The following is an 11,225-nucleotide window of genomic DNA, read 5'->3' as shown; positions in this document are numbered from 1 at the left end:
GTCAGTCAAATGTCAGCCCAATACCCAGGATTTCACTCATCTTTGAAGGTATAATAAGATAGATGAGGCTGTTGAAGCAGGGAGAAGGCGGGTATCATTACTGTTTACTGAAAGTAGAACGGGCAGCATGGATATGAAGCCAAATCATCTAACTCTAAAGGAAAATACATAGTCACTTAACTAGGAAGCAAAATAAAAATAGTGACTAATAAGTTCTCAGTACTTGTTATTGTTACATGCTAGTGATTGTTCTAACTGCTTTTACAAGCATTAATTCATTAGGATTGCAGTGGTATGTGTGTTTACATCTCCTTTATAGATCCTGAAATTAAGACATGGATTTGTCAAAATAATTATTCAAATTCACATAGCTACTATGTGCAACAAAGACCCCCCCCCAAGAACTACTTGACAAAACAAGGGTCAAAATTTGACAATCTTTATTAAGCCAGCCAGCCAATGTCTGGAGAGAAACATTTCTCACAGAACAGACCCAGATACTAAGACTCATAACCAAACCTTTGGCAGAAGGGGAGTTAGAATGACGTGGAAAGGATAGGAGCTCCACAAGGACCAAATATATCTGGGCACAGGGGTCTTTTCTGAGACTGACACTCCACCAAGGATCATGTATGGATATAACCTAGAACCTCTGCTCGAATGAAGCCCGTGGTAGCTCAGTAACCAATTGGTTTCCCATAGTAAGGGGAACAGGGACTATTTCTGACAGAAACACAATGGCAGGCTCTTTGACCTCCCCACCCCCCAAGGGAGAAGCAGTCTTGCTAGGCCATAGAGGAGGACTTTGCAGCCAGTCCTGAAGAGACCTGATAAATCAGGGTCAGATGAAAGGGGAGGAGGTCCTCCCCAATCAGTGGACTTAGAAAGGGGCAGGGAAGAGATGAGGGAGGGAGGGTGGGATTGGGAGGGAATAAAGGAGCAGGATACAGCTGGGATACAGAATTAATAAAATGTAACTACTAATAAAAAATAAATATAATTAAATTTAAAAAAAAAATAACAGACCCAACTGCTTTCTGCAGCAAACTTTAAAGGCAAAAACCTTATCCTGGTTGGCAGTTACAGGGTGAAGTAAAACAAGCAGGCAGTTTAACATAACCAAAAAGTAGCAGTTAAATGGGGCATCTTGAGCTTAAGTCCCTAGGACCAAAACTGGGCAATTGTTTTTAATATTTTTTATTTTAATTTTTATTAATTACACTTTATTCACTTTGTATCCTTCTATAAACCCCTCCCTCCTCCCCTCCCAAACCCACCTTTCCTCCCCCTTCTCTATGTATGCCCTTCCCCAAGTCCACTGATAAGGGAGGTCCCCATCTCCTTCCTTCTAATCCTACTCTATAAGATCTCATCAGGAGTGGCTGCATTGTCTTCCTCTGTGGCCTGGTAAGGCTGCTCCCCCATCAAGGTGAGGTGATCAAAGAGCAGGCCAATCAGTTTATGTCAGAGGCAGTCCCTCTTCCCATTACTATGGAACACACTTGGACACTGAACTGCTACGGGCTACATCTGTGCAGGGGTTCTAGGTTATTTCCATGCATAGTACTTGGTTGGAGTATGAGTCTCAGGAAAGACCCCTATGCCCATATTTTTCATTTCTGTTGCTCTCCTTGGGGAGCTCCTGTCCTCTCCAGATCTTATTATTTCCCACTTCTAAAAGGATTTTCCCATAGGAGTGGGTGCAAGAAAGGTTGAAGGTGGTCAGAGAGCCCCAGCTCTGAGTCAGACCTTAGATGGCTGCCGCAGGGACAAGATGAAGAAAGCTTACCCTTGCAAATCAACAACTTTTGCAAACTCATTGTAATTTTGTTTCAGGATTATCTTTTTGTGAAATGTCATGTATACTTAAATACACCACACATGTATGTACACACACACACACACACACCTTTTATAATAACTGTTTAAAGCCAGAACAACTTAAATAGAAGTGGAAAGAAGCCTATAATATTTGTTAATCAAGAGTCATAGTTCTATTGCAAATCAGAAGCTATAACAAACTAGCCTCAATCAATATTGTAGCATGTCAATGTGATGAAATAGTGAGTAATTTCATGACTCATTTATCTAACAGCTGAACAAATTATTGAGAAACCATGTAAACTAAAGATAACATATGTTATGAAAAACTTAACAAATGTTTCAACAAGAAAAGCATTTGAAATGATGCACATTGAGTTGTATTGTGTGTGCATACAAATTCATAACAATGTATATACAGTGTGGTTTGTTTATAAATGCTGAAATTTTTAATTACATAGCATCCACTATCTTGTTTCTGCTTGTGAAATGCTATTTGTTGTTTTCAATGCCACAGACTAAGTAGATCAATATGAAGGAAGTCAATGGAACAACTCATTTTGATAAAACTATGTCAAAAATGTTCACAGAAATGCTGTCACCTTAATCCTTTTTGACGAAGAATTTCAAAATAGCAGTCTACTCTCAGAAACTTCAACCTTTTATTCTTTTTTTAATTTTTTATTGTTTGTTATTATTAGTTACATTTTATTAGCTCTGTATCCCAGCTGGATCCCGTTCCCTTATTCCCTCCCAATCCCACCCTCCCTCCCTCCCTCAGCTTCTCCCTGCCCCTTTCCAAGTCCATGGACTGGGGAGGACCTCCTCCCCTTTCGTCTGGCCCTGTTTTATCAGATATCTTCAGGGTTGGCTGCAAAGTCCTCCTCTGTGGCCTAGCAAAACTGCTCCTCCCTTGGGGGGGTGGGGAGGTCAAAGAGCCTGCCATTGAGTTCCTGTCAGCGATAGTCCCTGTTCCCCTTACTATAGGAAACCAATTGGTTATTGAGCTACCACGAGCTTAGTCTGAGCAAAGGTTCTAGGTTATAGCCATACATGGTCCTTGGTTGGAGAAACAGTTTCAGAAAAAAACCTTGTGCCCAGATATATTTGGTCCTTGTGGAGCTCCTATCCTTTCCCTGTCATACTAACTCCCCTTCTGCCTAAGGTTTGGTTATGAGTCTTAGCATCTGTTTTGTAACGCTGCTTGGTAGGGTCTTTCAGATGCCTTCTGCGGTAGACTCCTGTCAAATGGCGGGATCTAGAAAAGATCATTCTGAGTGAAGTATCCCAGGAGAAAGACAAACATGGTATATACTCGCTTATATAGACCTACAAGATATAATAAGCATAATGAAGTCTAATCACCTAAAGGAGATAAACAAGAAAGCAGACACGAGGTAAGATGATCAATCCTCACTTAGAAAGACAAATGAGATGTGCATTGGACATATGACAGGAGTCAACCTTTTATTCTTACTGAAAATAAAATTTGTATGGTTGTCTAGTATACAGTTTTATGTTTAACAGAGTGAAGTTATCTAGAAATATTGGTTAGTTTAGGGGAGAAAATTGGTTATTTCTTTAATTACTGAGATATAAATAGAATTTCAGTATCTCCTAGCAGCCTTCAGCATGAAATTTAGAATTTTTATCTATTACAGCCAGCCCACCCTCCTCCTCCACACACGTGCCAGGATCTGATCACTTCAGCATCTCCCTAATGTCCTGCTTTGGATGCACTCTGCAGTAACAGCATGTCTGTTTTGATGTAGTGTTTGCAGCCCTATGTCATAAGCGCATGAACTTGGGCTTTGTTACATACCATCATGTCGTTCTGGAAAAGGCCTTCTAGTGAACCCATCTCAGCCACACTCATCGACTCCTTGACCCCCTCAATCCAAGTTTCCCTTATCAATTCATAACTCTCTGTGTCATTCTAAGAATCTTATACATGGTTGTGATTCTATGGTGTTATACATAGTGTGTTGTTTATTTTCATTTCCTGAAGAACTGAGGGCTACCCATGGGACAAAGTCTCCGGCTTGAGAGCTGACTCCTGTAAATTGTCCTCTGACTTCTGACCTCCACAGTGCTCTATCAATGTGTGTACTTGTGCACACAAATAAACAACAGGTCTTATATGACTTCTCTCTATAACAAAGTTAGCTTAGCTGTTTAGAACGTGTAATAGCCTAAGCTTAATAATTCAATATCTAGCTTAACTCTTCATAGCCAATCTACAGGGTTCAAGTTACTTAAACACATATTTCTTAAGTGTCCCGTTACATGGCATCTATGTAAGAGGGAACTTATACTGCATCAAATTCTCAGTTTTTGTTCAAGCACTATAATTCACTTTTACTTTTATCCCTGTTCCAGGGTTAGAAAATAGTAAAAGGTCATTATATTGTCCGTGGAAAAGAACAGGTAAGCTATCAGGGTCTTCTAGCATAGCATGTGAGGATCCACTTCTGTCATCCTAAGGAGAGAGCATCTAGGCACCATGAGATCTCGCTGTCATTGATAGATGTGGTGGCTAAGGCAGCAGACTGCTACCGCAAGCTTTTAGAACTCCTGTACAGTGAGCGATAATTAGTCGCCCAGCCAGCCTCTCAATCCAGAATTGTCACGTCGGAGATAGAAAAATGAAATGCTTATTATTCATTAATGCACTTCCTAGACTCTATTGATTCAACAACGTTATCAATAATTTGAAGAGACCGATTTAATAAATGAGAACATTATTTCAGCCAATCAACAATAAAATTATCTTCAGTAAGTTTTAACATAGCTTGAACTAAAATACGCTTTCTATTTAAATATTCACATGATTTATTCTATCTTTTGCAAGGGAAAAATGGAGATCCTTTACACAGGCTAACCATAGTCAATTTTTTTTTCCTTCTAGCTCACAAAAATAATTTTAAGCAAAGTAGAGAATATGTTTTCCTGTATATGCTAAGTGTTATTACTTGCCTAGCCAACTACTCCTGCTCTGGATTTAAATATAATATCTAATGAAAATAATACACGGGGGAGTGAGGCTGGAGAGTGTGGAAGATAGACCAACAAAGCAATGTATGTATGAAGACATTATTGCTCTTTATGTTGGCTTTAAAGAACAAGAAATAAAATCAGTAATGCTTGTCATACTCGTAACTCTTGACTCCATACATAATCTCAGGTTAGAATTCAACAATTCAATTGTTCGAGGTTTTCACTTCCTTGTCAGTAATGTTGATACAGCTCATATTACATAATGCTTCCTGAAACGGAGCAAGTCTATTTCTGTACAAATGTAAATGATTCATTCAGAAAATTCCATTTTTTTCTTTTAACTGCCATCAGTTCATTCAGAAGTTTTTTTTTTTTTTTAAGTCTTACTCCAAGTCAATAAATAAAATTTTGTCTCATCTAATTAGTGTTATAAACGGTAGAAAGTTTTACCCGAGAGACCGTGAGCTCTGCAACGGGGGACTTTGGACCTAGGTGATAGCACCAGTCTTAAGAGCCCTCCTGTAAAGCAGGCCTCGGGTCCAATCAGGAAGGGTGTAGTTACCATAGAAGAATGTGCTGCTGTTCGATCAGTGGACAGATCCTGCCTGGTAGGCCAGTGCTGTAGCATGACGGGTTCCCCTAGGGTTGTTGTTCTTTCCAGCGAGTCTTCATAGTACCTTCTGGCCACATCAAGTCTAGCCAGCAGGAAGAAAATGCCTCGGACATTTTGAGACTGATTTCTAAATGTTTTGCAGTCCAGAGTGAACCATCTTCAGCAGTAGGGTCTTACCATGTAGCTATGGCAGAGAACCAAGGGTAGTGGCAATAGCCCCTTTTGTTTTGGAGAGTTTGGAGGACTTCCTGAGGTATCCTACAATTTGTACTGTGATTTTCACTTAGTAATTCATGTCTTCTAGGAGAGACATTGCTTAGCCACAGATATTTCTCAAATAAAACTCAAATTGGCATTACAGATAAGCTAAAGCTAAATTGTGCTACAATTTCCTATTCAGAGTCCCTAAATTTCTGTATTTCTTTAAAAATAAATGATTCGATTCAAGTGTGCTTTTTGAAATGTAAAGGGAAAGATTCTTTTAAGTTATTGGAATGATTTTTTTGTATGGACAGTAACAGTTCCCTAATGTCTTTCCTCTACATCTCCTCAATTGTTAATTTATTGCCACCCACCTGCTCTGCTCAAGCAGAGCAGCCCTAGGGCACATAATTTCTGTTTGTCCTGGAAAAGTCATGAAGTTCAAGAAGATGGCAATGGAAATTTATGTGGACACAAGCATTGCTCTTTTTAGCACTTGAGGACATGAAAGGAGAATTTATGACATATGGATTGTGAATTATAATATCTTTTCTCCTGAATTGGTCAACAGCCATCTTTAAGAGACAGAGCTATAAACTTCTGAGATTTGAGTGGCTCCCCACTGCGAGAATATTTTCCTCTGAGTCGAGTTATAGAGTATAAACCTTTGATTTCATACTTTTACAGCATAAAATTTTATCACAGGAGTTAGTTGTCTTAAATTCTAATGACTATTGCTCAGTTTCAAATGACACGAAATTTAAACTAAAGTTAATTTTCCTTATCTAAACAAAATTGTTTATTCTGTTATTGATAAATGCTAAAAGGAATGTGCCTCTGCGTGCACATATGCATGTGTGTTTGCATGTGCACATGTGTGTGCATGAACATGTGAGTCTCTATGTCTTAAGCAGAGTACATTCTAAATAACAGAGAAGAAGGTACTTCACTAACTTCAGAAAGTACAAATAAAAATCAGACTGCTGACGTGTGATCACAAGTAGTGGCCACCTTCCTGGAATAAACGGATGACTTTCATTCTTTTTTTTAAATTATTTTATTTTATTTTATTTTATTTTAATAACGGGTCATTCACTTGTATCCCAGCCGTAGGCCCCTCTCTCTTTCCCTCCCAATCTCACCCTCCCTCCCTCATCTCCTCCCTGCCCTCTTCCAAGTCCACTGATAGTGGAGGTTCTCCTCCCCTTCCATCTGACCCTAGCCTATCAGGTATCTTCAGGACTGGCTGCAATGCCCTTATCTGTGGCCTAGCAAGGCTGCTCCTCCCTCAGGCGGGGGAGATCAATGAGCCAGTCACTGAGTTCATGTCAGAAATAATTCTTGTCCCCCACACTAGGGAACCCACTTGGATACTGAGCTACCGTGGGCTAATCCGAGCAGAGGTTTTACATTTATCCATGCATGGTCCTTTGTTGCAGAAACAGCCTCATAGAAGACCCCTGTGCCCTGATATATTTGGTCCTGTGGAGCTCTTGTCCCCTCTAGGTCATACTAACTCCCCCTTCTTTCATATGATTCCCTGCACTCTGCCGAAGGTTTGGTTATTAAGCCTCAGCATCTGCTTTGATACACTGCTAGGGAGAGTCTTTCAGATGCCCTCTGCAGACTTTCATTCTTGTGTATTTTAAATAGTGCCTTTTTCTGGACAGTGTGCAAAACAAGTAGGGAATCATCATTTACTTTTATGAGCAGCATAGTGGAGATATTTTGAAATTCTCAATAGGAAAATTGGATCACGTTTATTTTTATTATTTCTTTCATTGTCTTCCCCTCTGAACTATCACGGCAGGAATCTGTACTACAAGTTCAACCATTAAACATTCAACCATTAAACATTCAACCATTAAACATTCAACCATTAAACATCAACCATTAAAACAAAATGGAAAACCAAGGGAGAATATCCAAGTGATAATTCAGCATCCTTTAGAAATGTGTGAAGATGGTGTTTACATGACAAAACATCAGGTCTAAGCTGGCTTCGTCACTGCTGTCTCATGTTAGTAAATGAGCTAGAAACGCTTCAGGGAGTCAAAGCTTTAAATGAACATGAAATACCTAAATATTTGAAAATATATTAGTGATAGGCTGTCATTTTTAAAGAAAACTCATGAGTCTTGGTTTTTAAGCAGAAAAAAAAAGCCAAAAGAAAATTGTAATTTCAGGTCTTACATTATTCTCTAATTCACTGGAAATGATAGAGGAAAACACTTCAATATACAGTAAGAGGCAATGTCTTTCTGAACAGGTCTTCATTAGCTCAAGATTCTAACAAAAACTGCCAAGAGTGGTCATACATAATTAAAGTTTCTAGACAGCAAATTAAATAATAAACATCCTGTATATATACCCTATAATGTAAATGTTGCTTTTATTTCCTCAGATGATAGGATGAGATGAAAGCTGTACCCAAGCTTTATAAATACATGGCTTGGGCTGAGCACAGAGCCTTTCCATCTAACTATCTCTAAGCCTAGGTCAGAAAGCTTCCAGCTTTTACAATCTAACCTGTTAGCGTAGACCTTGAAAGCTGCATGAACAAGACCTGAACAATGGCAACACCAGTGGACATGCTACCATGCAAGGGTGAACTCTCAGCAGTACCCACTGCCAGATGGAGAGTGATAGGCAATTAAAAACTACCAATAAAGGGAGAGTTATCCTTCCCAAAGGATTGACACCAACTAGTTTGTTATCCAATACCAATTGGTCAGCCCTAGAAATATATACATACAAGCAATATTAAATAGACTCTGCAGGTTGCATATATATGTGTATGCTGGCGTCCAGAGAAACCAAAACAATCCAAGCAGTCATAACAGTCCAGCAAAGCAAGATCTTTGTTTGATTAGGGAGAAAAACCTGACCAGTCAGAGACAATAGCACAGACTTGGCAATTGACTGTGTCTTTGAGCATTCATTTTAATACTTAAACAGATGACAAAATCTTATTGTAGTCAGGCCACTATTGATTAGAGCTGCAGAACAGACTTGGGAACTGGACTTTGACCCTGAAGAGAAATTGTACAGCATTTTTAAAAGATAGAACCCCAAAGCAAGGGGAGGGCTGTGGCATTGTTCAATCATATTTTGACAGAAGGCGTTGAGCAAGGAAGTAAACATGGGTGACTAGGCCTTATGCAAGTCACCTAATCTCAGGGTCATAAACTCAGCTTTTGCAGTCAAGTCCCTTCCTGAATTTCTGGCCCAGAATTGAATGACAAAGGAACAAAAAAGTGGGAAAGCTGCATGTAGTCAATTCATGACAGGCAATACATTTACAACTTGTGTGTCTTGGTTTAAATAATCCTTTTCTGATTAACAGACAGACATGAAACACCTGAAGAAGCAGAATGAGCATTGGTTCCAGGGACTCAGAATATGAACTCAGTTTTAACTCTCTAGCAAGATAGAGGCTGTCCCTAAGATGGATGGACTCAGGCAACTGTCTCCTAACATGTATATGACAATAATAATTAAAGAAAACAATTTATGAATTAAAGAGAGATTATAGGAGACTTGGGAGGGACTGGCATGAGGAGAAAGAGGGAAAAATAACATAGCTATATTTTAATTTAAAAAAATGCAAAGAAAGTGAACAACAGACACTAATGCATAGTGGGATTGTGAATTATTCTCAACACTATGGAAACCAGGGTATTTTTCTTTAAAAGACTAAAAAGTGAAAGGATACGTGAGAGAAATATGCCACTTCTGGATATGTTATTATATGGAATCTAAGAGACAATAGCTAGGAGATACTTACAATTCATGTTCCTTGCAGCATTATTCAGAATACCCAAACTATACAACAAGCCTGGGCGCCAGTTAGCAGATAAGTGGATAAGGAAAATGTAAGAAGCACAACTACATAGATAGAAAAAGGGAGATCATACAAAAAAAGTGGATTTTTTGACATATATATTTTTATTTTTATCATTTATCACAATTAAAGGTGGATTTTTATTCAGCTGTAAACAAAAAGGAAATTATGTAATTTGCAGGGAATAATTTGAAATAGAAATCATCATGTTAAGAAAAAAATCAGAAAGATAAATGCCACAAGCTTCCTCTAATATGAGGAATATAGATTTAAATGTAATTATATATTATTGATTATTTGACATATAAGAATATAAAACTATAATAATAAAGGAGAAAAGAGTCACAAGGGGTGGAGGAGGGAAGAAAAGAGAGGGTATTAGGGAGAGGAAGAAAGACAAAATGAGTTCATTGGAGGCGAGAAGAGGACCAGAATCGGAAACATGGTAAAGTGAGGAGGAGGCAAACTGCAGCAAAATACAATTACTTACATATTTTTAAATGTCACGATGAAATGCATTAATTCATGTAACTAACATACATCAAAAAAATGAAAAGTCAGAGTGAGTTCAGAAAAAAATAGTAAAGAGAATTTTATTTTAAATGATCATATTAAAAGAAAACACACAGAATCTCTAGGGTACAAAGGACATGTTGTCAAAACTGAAAAGCAAAAAGGAGCAAAGAGAAGAGATGAGAAAGACAAATGTTTACTCACCTCATAATATTATGCAATAATAAAATTAATTTTGCTCAGAGTTTTTCAAATAAAGTGGAAGATCATGTCTTTAACAGATTTGCAGCAAAACGTAAGTGGCATTATTCCACAAGAAATGTCTGCAAATATCCTGTCATGGGTTTATCATTGCTTACTGTCCAAAACAAACACTTCAGTTGCAGCTAAACAGACTGGCTCAGGTGTAAAGGACTAATTTAGCTTAGGTTGGATTTGGAATATGCAAAGCAGTGAAAATAAGTGAGGAGACTGCAAACGTGTTACCTGATGTATAGTAAAGCCAATTATCACCTCCCCTGAAAACATAAAGAACCGGGAACTTCAGATGCACTATCATTAAATAATGTATGTGATAAACACAATTAAGGATTTAGTTTCTGAAGACCCTACTCAGTGTTTGTAGACTTAATTTACCAAAACACAGCAGGATTCTTGTGGATCTCATTCCTGTTGTCAGGAATTTATTGGAAAATAAATGAAGTGTGAGAACAGTTTTTAAAGTGAATTTGATAGGTACTAAGAAGAATTATTATACCATTTAATTATTTCATTTTATTTAATTCAATATTTACATTATAAAATTAAATATTAATAGAATTAAGTATTTAAGATTAGAGAATTATTTATTTTACAAGGCAAGAGGACTTCCAAAGTCATGAGAACTCTCTTTCCTATTTCCCCATTGAGAACATTTAAGCACACAAAGGTGAATTTAGTTTTTCCTGATGATATGTTGATCTTGTAGATGCAAAGAAGTGCTGACATCCAAGAAGAAATTATAGTAGAAAGAAAAGAGTCTCTTTAAACATCTCACCCTTGTTGAGGTTGGCTCTATCATGACTTTACATACGTTGGCTGTACAGAAAGTCTGTAAATCATGTATTCCCCAACACGTGAGCAAACAGCGCCTCGGACTGTAAACAGCATCTGCTGTTGAGTGGTTAGAGGTGGAGCATAGACTTATCTCACACAGATCAAACAAGCTCCCGTCATTCCACCTACCTCACTGCTATA

This window comes from Meriones unguiculatus, chromosome 21 (genome assembly GCF_030254825.1).
Source record: "Meriones unguiculatus strain TT.TT164.6M chromosome 21, Bangor_MerUng_6.1, whole genome shotgun sequence".
Taxonomy (NCBI): domain Eukaryota; kingdom Metazoa; phylum Chordata; class Mammalia; order Rodentia; family Muridae; genus Meriones; species Meriones unguiculatus.
This window is presented reverse-complemented; position numbering follows the sequence as displayed.